This window comes from Carcharhinus amblyrhynchos, chromosome 13, assembly GCF_965287045.1.
Source record: "Carcharhinus amblyrhynchos chromosome 13, sCarAmb.v2.hapA, whole genome shotgun sequence".
Lineage (NCBI taxonomy): Eukaryota > Metazoa > Chordata > Chondrichthyes > Carcharhiniformes > Carcharhinidae > Carcharhinus > Carcharhinus amblyrhynchos.
This window is the reverse complement of record NC_137336.1, coordinates 47,165,297-47,176,013: the sequence shown is the minus strand read 5'-3', so window position 1 is coordinate 47,176,013 and position 10,717 is coordinate 47,165,297.

Genomic DNA, 10,717 nt, shown 5'->3' with positions numbered 1-10,717 from the left:
CATTTGTTTCTAACCTAAGATGGTCCAATCTCTTCAGTCATACAGATGGGTGGCGCAGAACATCAAGGCATTTGTATGAATATGGAATATGCTCACGTTGCTTCGTAAAGTCAAAGCTGACCCTTAAAAGTCAAAATGGGTCGCTAGGCCACTTCGGAGGGCAGTTAAGAGTCAACAATGAAAGGCTAGTTTTAGAATCCACATCAGAGACCCGGATCCAATTCCAGCCTCGGATAGAGTTTGCATGTTCTCCCTGTGTCTGCTCCGGTTTCCTCCCACACTTCAAAGATGTGCGGGTTAGGTTGATTGGCACCATATATATAAACATCCACTCCCTCTGCTACTGATGCTCAGTAGCAGCAATGTGTACTATCTACAAGATGCACTGCAGCAATTCACCAAAGATCCTTAGACAGCACCTTCCAAACCCACAATCATTTCCAACTAGAAGGACAAGGGCACAGATAAATAAGAAGACCACCACTTGCAAATTCCCCTCCAAGCCTCTCACCACCCTGACTTGGAAATATATTGTCGTTCTTTCGTGGTTGCTAGATCAAAATCCTGGAATTACCCCCCAGTGGCATTGTGGGTCAACCCACAATATGTGGACTGCAGCATTTCAAGAAGGCAGCTCACCACCACCTTCTCAAGGGCGACGAGGGATGGGCAATAAATGCTGGCCAGCCAACAACGCCCATGTCCCATGAATGAATTAAAAAGAAAATGCCCCATAGTGTCAGGAGGACTAGTAGGGTAAATAAGTAGTGTTAGGGGGGATAAGAACTGGCTGGATTGTGTCGGCGCAGTCTTGATGGGCTGAATGGCCTCCTTCTGCACTATAAGCATTCTATGATTCTATGGATCACACCTAGGCTAGACTGGATAAAGATGCAGATTTCCTTTCCAAAAGAACATTATTCAATCAGTTGGATTTTCCTTTCTTTTATTGCTACCCTTTTTTTATTTCCAAATATTTCAATATGAATTTAACACTCCAAAGATTATGTTGGATTGAGTAATGAATTTAGCACTGAGGATGTGTAAGGTGAAAGTATTTTAATCTAGGTATTGCAGTATAAATAATACAATTGCTTTATTCGTTCATAAGATGTGGGTGTCGCTGGCTTGGTTAGTCTTCATTGCCTATTCCTATTTGCCCTTGAGAAAATTGCGGTGAACTGCCTTCTTGAAATGTTGCAGTCCATGTTAAGTAGGTACACATAGAGTGTTGTTACTAACCGGAATATCGCTTTAAGATTTAAATTGCAGATTCATATCAGAGTTGGCCATCTACTAAGAATAAGAGTGATCCTACTAAGTATTCCTTAAGAGAAAAATAACACATTCAAAAGTGGACCTAATGGAGAAAGTGGTGTTCACTAATTGCATGTTGTTGTCTGAAGTTCAATGAAATGAAAGTGTTGGTTCAATTCAACACCTCTCTGGTAGAAGGTGCCTGTTGCCAAGCCCTTACCAGAATCCTCTTATTCAGCAGACTAAAGCATCAGTTTCTTGGACAGTTTCTTTTCTTGGGACCTTGCACAGCCATCTAAACTAACAAATCAACTGTCTCCTTTAAGGATTTCTGTCAGGATCTTACTGGCTCCTACCTGTTTAGAAGTTGCCAACTGACTGAACAATGTGAGGATCTTTGCTGCTTCTCAGCACTACAAGTCAGGATTAGTTTCTGGCCCCTTCTCCTTTAGGGAGCTGCTTAGCAGACTTGAGAATCAAGCCTACTCCCCTCCCCTTATCTAACTGCAGAACTGAATCTGTCTACCAGAGCAGCTAACCTTGCTGAGTTTGAATAATTTTAATTCTCCAACTAGATAGGTGGTTAGCATTTAGGGGAGGGGATCTGGGCTTTTGGAGAAGATGGCCCAGACAGTTCAGTGGAGGAAAAGGGGGAACAGATAATCAGGCTAGGTGCATTGGCTATGCCAAATTGCCCTTTAGTGTCTCGGGATGCATAGCTTAGAGGGATTAGTGGGGTAAATATGGGGATAGCGCCTGGGTGGGATTGTTGTCGGTGCAGATTGAATGGGCTGAATGGCCTCTTTCTGCATTGTAGGGTTTCTATGATTTCTATGAATCAGGGATGGGGGGGAGGTCAGATTGTTGCGGGGTGAGGTCAGGCTGTCGCGGGGTGAGGTCAGACTGTCGCAGGGTGAGGTCGGACAGTTGCGAAGTGAGGTCAGATAGTCGCAGGGTGTGGTCGAGCAATTGGCAGCTGTGTCAAGTCAGGCTGGAGGGAGTCCAGTGGGGGTAAATCCAGTGAGTGGGGATGGGTGGTAGTTGAAGGGGGGCGGGAGTCTCCTGGGGTTTCCAGTGTTAGTGGGAATCCTGTGATTGGTGGATGGGATAGACACGAGTTGGAGGAGCCTCCTGTGGGCAGCCAGGATTTGGGGAGACCCCGCGGGTTCAGGGTGGGGGAGGAGTGATGGGAACCTTGTGGATCTGCATAATAGTTACCCAGAACCTGGAAGTGCTTTTAATTCTTCTAACCTTTTCTGGGTAGCTATTGATGTAACACTGTCAGGACCATTTCAATTGTGTTATTTAAATCATATTATTGGACGGTTCCCAGTGCAGGGAAATTGCCCAAAGGAAATTTGCAATAGCATTTGTCTTGCATATCTTACCTGGGAATTTCTGGAGTGCAGGGATGGGGTGAGGATGCAGAGGGTGGGGAATGCTCCCTAGTGCATATTTGGAGATCACCCCCAAGTCACACTGAGCTCTCCAGAGTTACTGCTGGCTGTGTTTTAGTTTGCTATGTGACTGTATGGATTTGCTGCTCGCACCATTTGGAAAATATCTGCCGTGGATTATAATATTTTCCACTGCCTCTTGTCATCCTTACATATGCTGTCATCACTGGTGTCGTGCCAACAGGTTGAGATATATCAGAATTTTCTCAGTATGTGGCATGCTGCATATTCATGGAGCCATGAGGTCTGATATTGCTGTGGTTATAGAAACATCCTAGTTATTATTAATTAACTTCTCATTTGGGAAAAAAAGTAAACAACTTTCCTGAAATGTACTTAATTTAACTTCTCATTTAAAATCTTCATAGTTCCACAGAAGAACAACAACTTATATCTGCAGTGCATTTAATGTAATAATATGTCCCAGTGAACTTCTCAGGACAATTGTAAAACATACGTGACAATAAGCTGTGTAAAGAGAAATTAGGTTAGATCACCAAAAGTTGTGTCCTAAAGGAGGGAAGTGAATTAAGGAGGTGGCAAAGTGTACGCAGGGTATTCCAGAGACTTCAGCAATAGGAGATGCATCCAACAATGGTGGAACAATTAAAATCATTAATGTTCACAAGACCAAAATGAAAGGAGCAAAGATATCTCAGAGGGCTGTGGGACTGGAGAGAATTACAAAGATTTGGAGAAGCAAGGTCACAATGGGTTTGAAACCAAAGATGAGAATTATAGAATCAAAAACATTGGGCGCGATCTTACCTGCTGTTTCTTACTACACTCCTGTTGCAGCCAAGTTGGAGAATTTGGCGGCCAGCCGAATCTCCGTTCATTGTGCCAAGAAGGAAAAATCCCGCCAATATGAACGATGGTAAGATTCCGGCCATTGTTTGGCCAGAAGCCAGTGTATGCCACTTGAGAACAGTGGTGATAGGTGAATGGAAAATTTTGTAAATTAAGATATGGGCAGAAGAGTTTTGGATGATATCAAATTTACAGATGGTGGAGCAGCTAGCTGTGCGTTGGAATAGGAAAGTCCAAAGGTAGCAAAGACATAAATGAGGATTTCTGCATCCGATAAACTGATTTAACAGTAATGTTGGGTGACACTATGTTGGTAAATGGAAGCAGTTGTAGCGACGGTGTGAATATGAAATCGAAAACTCAACTTGGTGTCAAATGTGATACCAAGATTGTAAACAGACTGGTTTAATCTCAGATATTGCCAAGGAGGGGGATAGAAGATCAGCACTAAAAATTGACAAGAAATTTTATTATATTTCTCATAACAGATTGTGGGGAGAGATTGCAGTGTTGCTATTTGCACTTTGTAAAAGAGTACAGTGTACCCTTTGTAGAATTAATATAATGTGATTTGTGCTATGTATTAAGTTTTGATCTTAATAGTGACAGTATAATACATATATTGATTCTTGAAAATACACTGAACTCCGTTGGGGTTAAAGCCCCTGACCAAGTTAATTTACTGTGCAAAGGCAAATTGTTTATGGATAGAAGGAATTGGTACTAGAGAAATTGATTAGCCACAGAACAGCACAACACAGATTTGAGAATTTAGTAACTGCAGCTCTCACTTCCAAAAAATATGCGCGCACAGTAAATTGATTAAGAAAATACATTTGATTTGCACATCTTCAATATCAGTTCCGCTCTTCATATGAGCTTCCCACCGTCGTAATTCATTTGAAGCCAATGATTACATTTGTATTGAAAATAACATGCTACATATAACTTCTCATTTCTTTTAGCAAACAATGATAATGTCATATTAAGGAGACTTTAGATTAAGATTCATTCTGAAGGAGACTTCAGGAGTGATATCAGAGTCAACCTGATACACATACTTTGCACTTTTTGGCTGGGATTCTTGAGTTGTTTACACTGGCGTGACTCTCCGATCCTGCTGGCAGTGCACCCTCACCCATGGTTTCCCATTGGCATGGGATGACGTTACTGGGAATGCTCATTGACAACAGCGGGACCAGAGAATTCTGCTGCTAGCAAACAACATACCAGCTCCCGCTGGCAAGGAACACATGGCTAGGAAGCCGGAGAATCTCGACCCTCATATTTTCTGCATTTTAACTGGTTCCAATCTGAAGATTGGAAAATTCCCTGTGTTGGTCAACTGAGCAAATGCATAGCACTAATTGGATTCACACATTCTTAATATTTTCATATTTAACCTGCAGTGTTCAAATGGTGTGTATGTTGTCTCATTATTTGGTTGTGTGTATCTTTTCTCGCTTACTCATGCAACTTATTATAATGAGCAAAGATTTATAACCTTACCCTTCTCAATCTAATTGATAGATGAAAAAGAGGCAGATTTTTACCGGTTGGAGCTGACTCAGCCTTTTAAAAATGGTAGGATTACTGGTGGGTGCTCAAGATCCAGCAATATCCAATTTTCTCCACCCCTTGCCAGCAACATAATCAGGTTCATTCCCATAATGGACATAAACGCAAATTAAGTATATTTTAAAATAAGTTTAAATCTAAATAAACACCCCCCTTGCCAGATTTTATCCCCTCACTAGATTTTTATACTTCACTGATGCAAGTTCACGGCAGCGAGGTTACAATAGATTTACCCAGATGAATTGATGAATCCCTGTTGAAGGGATTCCTCCAGGGGCACAAAGGTCAATATAGCTTCAGTCCCTGGGCAATGCCCCCTGGAACTGCCCCCAACACAGGTTAGCATTGCTAGGTTGGCACTGTCAGGTTGGTAGCAAGGGGGCAGTGCCAGGGCTGACCCTGGGCAAAGCATCACTTGTAGGACTCATCTATTTGTGGTGTACTGGGAGAACAGACACAGAGAACGATGAGCAGGCTGGGGAGGGAGGGGGGACACTGGGGATGATGGGGTGGAGGATGACAGAGGCGGGGTGAAGGCAAGGATACCAGTGATGATCAGGGTTGGGGAGACGGTCACAGAAACCTCTGTGGTGAAGTGAGCCATATTTGTTTATGTTCGCAGGGTGCCCATAAAAATGGGTGCCCCAATCTAAGTGGAGCCATTTTATGGCTCTAAGAAAGCCTGCTCCGCCACATTGATGCTGTAAACCACATCCAATCTTTCTTTTGATGTTTAAGCGGCAAGGTCTGGAGAGAAAACAGGCCAATGAAGCTGGAGAGTTCCATGCCAGTTTTCTCATCAGAACTGACACTTTACCAATTTTTTGTAGGATTCCACCCTTTGTGTTGAGCTTCATATATTGGATCCATTACTCTGGTTTTCATATTTTATAATCCTCTCACTTTTGAAAGTACATACTGTGCATGCATTGGTTCTGCACATGCACAGTGCGCAGAAAGGTTGTTCTACACCCATGCTGATTGTACAGTGTGCAGAAAGCACATGGTTGACTGGAAACTAGTCCCCAATCAATAGGTCGACTGCAATTAATGTATCAGGCACTTCTATTCTAGATTCTCCCATAAGACGAGACATTCTCTCCACATCCACCCTGTCGAGGCCCCACTGGATCTTACGTGTTTGAATCAAGTTGCCTCTTGCTCTTCTAAACTCCGAATAGAAACAAGCCTACCATCCAACCTTTCCTCAAAAGACATTCCACATTCCAGGTAATATTTTGGTAAACCTTCTCTGAATTGCTTCCGTTGCATTTAAATCCTTCCTTAAATAAGGTGACCAATACTGTATGTAGTCCTCCAGATCTCAGTAATGCCTCATATAACTGAAGCATAACCTCCCTACTTTTGTGTTCAATTCCCTCATATTAATGATAACATTTTATTAGCTTTCCTAATTACTGACTGTACTTCCATACTATCATTTTGTGATTCATGCACTAGGATACCCAGAGTCCTTTGCACCTTTGAACTCTTCAATCTCTCACCATTTTTATGCTTTTTTTCTGCCAGAATGGACAATTTCGTATTTTCCAGATTATTTTCAATTTGCCAAATCTTTGCCTACTCACGTAACCTACCTATATTTTTAGTCTTCTTATGTCCTCTTCACAGACTTTTCCATCTATGTCATCCACAAATTTGACAATATTCCTTCAACTCCTTCACCCAAGAGATTGCAAACAGCTGAGATTCCAGTATTGATCTCTGTGGTACAACACTTGTTATATCTTCCCAACCTGAAAACAGCCCATTTATGCCTACCCCCTGCTTCCTGTTAGCTAGTTAATCTTCTATCCTTGCCAACACGTTACACCTACAACATGTGCTTTTATTTTCCTCAATGACTTTTGATGGGCACTTTATCAAAAGTCTTTTGGAAAGCTAAGTACATTACATCCACCGGTTCCCCTTTATCCACAGCACATGTTACTTCCTCAAAGAGTTCCACTAAGCTGGTTAAACATGATTTCCCTTTCATAAAATCATGTGGACTCTGCCTGATTACCTTGAACTTATCCAAGTGCCCTGCTTTAATTTGTTGCCCCTTGGATATGAGATCAACTGACGTTACAGACAAAGACACTCAAAACTCTCAAACTATCATGTAACAATCTTCTTTACTGTACTTTATGTTACAGCGTTGACCTCAGGCGGCATTTTCTGGTTTTGGGGTGAGCGCTGTTAGAAAATCCCACCCACAGTGTTTAACCTCTGTCTTACTTTGTTACACATAAAATATTTAACCTTTGATTTACCTTATTATACACAAAGTATTCAAAAAGTATCATAAGCTACACAAAAATATCCAAATGCATGACTTGGACTTCGATATTACCTGTGGATAAAGCGAGGTGATCAGATTCCATCCTGATCGGTTTTGTTCCAATGTCTCCAAGTCCCGGGCTTGGAGTCTTGTTGCTTCTTTTGTGGTGCTTGGTCCTGGGTTATTGCTCCAGGAATTCCTTTGTTTCTCCTTCTCACAGAGATCCTGCTGGCACTGATGTGCCTTCAGTCATGTATTCACAGGGCAGGCACTAATAAATCATTACCATAGAAAGAATCATAGAAACCGTACAGTGCAGAAAGAGGTCATTTGGCCCATCGAGCCTACACCAACCCCAATCCCACCCATGCTCTATCCCCATATCCCTACATATTTTACCCGCTAATCCCTCTAATCTACGCATCTCAGGACACTAAGGGAAAATTTTTAGCATGGCCAATCAACTGCACATCTTTGGACTGTGGGAAGAAATCGGAGCACCCGGAGGAAACCCACATAGACACGAGGAGAATGTGCAAACTCCACACAGACAGTGACCCAAACCGGGAATCGAACCGAGGTCCCTGGAGCTGTGAAGCAGCAGTGCTAACTGCTGTGCCACCATGCCGCCCATTACCTTTTGGTCACCCAAGCTCAAAGAGTGGGGCCTCTCTCAAGGGGTCATACTTCTCTCAGAAGCACAACACACAGGGGTCTGTGTTCAACCACTGTCTGTCTAAGGTGTAGCAACATCAACTCCTGTTCTTCACCTCCATATCTTATATTTTGCTCGCACAGTTAGCCTTTATTAACCACAAGGCTTTGCTGGTGTCTTTGTGGATATCCATCAGGCTACAAGCTTCTTTAATAATTGCTTCTAACTTTTTACCAACATCAGATTTTAAGTTAACTAGCCTGTTTTTCTCACTTTCTGACTCCTGCTCATTTTGCATAATGGCACTACGTTTATCATTTTCTAATTTAATGGGACCTCCCCGAAATCCCGGGAGCTTTGGAAAATTCAAACCAACGCATCAACTATCTCATGAGACATTTCATTTAAGACCCTAGGATGAAGTCCATCAGGCCTGCAGCTCAATTTACTCAGTATCACCTCCCTGGTGATTGTAATTTCCCAAAGTCCCTCCCTCCCATATTGTGGTTTACAACTGTTTCTGGCATGTTACTTGTATCCTCTATAGTGAAGACTGATGCAATGGGTACACACACTCCCTCCATCCCTCCACTCACCCCAATCCAACACCCACCTCCAACCTGCCTTCATGGGGGAGGTGGGGAGGGGTATTAAATGTCACCCATTAGGTCAGATGATCGGATGTTTGGTGAAAAAGTTAAGTTTGAAGGGGTGTCTTATAAGAGGAAAGTGTGAAAGGGACACGGAGAGGTTTCCAGAGTGAATGAGGGCTTAGACAGCTAAAGGCGCAGCCACCAAGGGTGTAATAATTAAAATAAAAAATGATCAAGAGTCCAAAATTAGATGAACATATATGTTTTGGAGGCTTGCGTGGCTGAAGATTATAATGATATGAAGGGGCAAAGTCATGATGGAATTTGAAAACAAAGATGAGAATTTGAAAAAGTGTTACTTGACGGGAAAGCCAATTTAAGTCACCAAGCACAGGAATGCTAGGAGATTGGGATTTGGTGTGAGTTAAGACACAGGCAGTATTTTGGATGGCCTCAAATTTACGAAGGTGGGAGACATGAGTGAATGTTTCAGCAGCTGTGAGATGGGGCAAAGTTGGACAAAGTTATGGAATTGAAAAGAATGGTGTTTGATGGAGTGAATGTAAGGATAGAAGCTTATCCAGATGTCAAATGTGATGCACAAATTGCAAACTGCTTAGTTGAGTCTCACAATCCTGTTGGGACATGGTAGTCAGGGAATGGAGTTTGTAGCACAGATTTTAAAAAAAACTTCAGTTTTCCCAATATTAAAGAACTGATTGTGATCATTCATAAAATAGCTCAATGAAACTTCTAACCACTAGGTTTGGCACATATGGAGAAATAGCCATTTTGAACTCTCTGCTTCATTGACAGTAAATGCACGCTCACTCCCATCTCATCCAGGATTGCCTCATCAAAGTTTCAACTGTAGGCTGATAATGGGATCATAGAATCCCTAGAGGGCAGAAGGAGGCCATTCAGCCCATTAATGCACCGACTCTCCAAAACAGCAACTTACCCAGGCCTTATCCCACATATTTACCCTGCTAGTCCCCCTAAGCTTCACATCCCTGGACACTAAGGGGCAATTTACCAAGCACATCTTTGGTCTGTAGGAGGAAACTGGAGCACGCGGACACAGGGAAAAAATGCCAACACCATAGTCAACTGAGGCTGGAATTGAACTCAGGTTCCCAGCACGGTGAGTGCTAACCACTGTGCCACAGTGCTGCCTATATAGCATCCACTGATTTCCTGTCATCCCTAACCAGCATGGTGCCCAGACAACATGCCGAGACCACACAACGTACCAACTACATATAGGCGAATCTCAAAGTGAGGTGGACTGTATTATGTTTTTAATGGACGGACAACGAACGCACTGTGACTGATGATCACACATTGTGCACTCAACGTTAAAGTTAGCCCTGCTGAGTTCCCTTTCTTATAACTGATTTGCCTTTTTAAAATGTATCTATAGTCATCCTTATATAATCAGTGTGGGTCCCCTCCTGGTTAATTAAATCCAGCACCCTGTCAAACAGGAGTATAAATAGCTCGCAGTTGTCTTTAGCACTGGCAATGGTTTAAAGCTCTTGCATTCCAAAATGCAGTTTATCAAATTTTTTGATGATGTGAGAGTGAGACAACCATTGGCAAAGCAGCTGGTGGCTGGAAAGAATCTGGTTATGTTATAAAATTGACAATGTGAAAATGGAATTTTATGTGCTCTCAAGTTATGAAAGACATTTAAATAATCAAGTCCTTCCCAGGGCCATTGTTGGAAGAGACAAATTTGATAAAACCAAACCTATCTGGATAGATTTTGCAGAAAAGAAATAACAATGCCTGAATGATGCATTCCACTATTGATATGCAAATAGTCCGCAAATTGTAATGAGGAAGAGATAACCCATGAATTGTGAATCAGATTATGACACTAGACCATTTACGCCACTTTTCAGTAAGGGAATTTTATCCTGAAGCTCCTTGTGGGTTTCTTGATTTGACAGGAAAATTAAATCCAGTAATTCTCAGCATAAGTATCTTTTTAATGATAGGAATAACAGTTGGTGACAGCCAGTCAGGTTTTCTTGTCCAGAAAGCAAACCATTATAAATGCAAAGTTTCATTCCCTTGG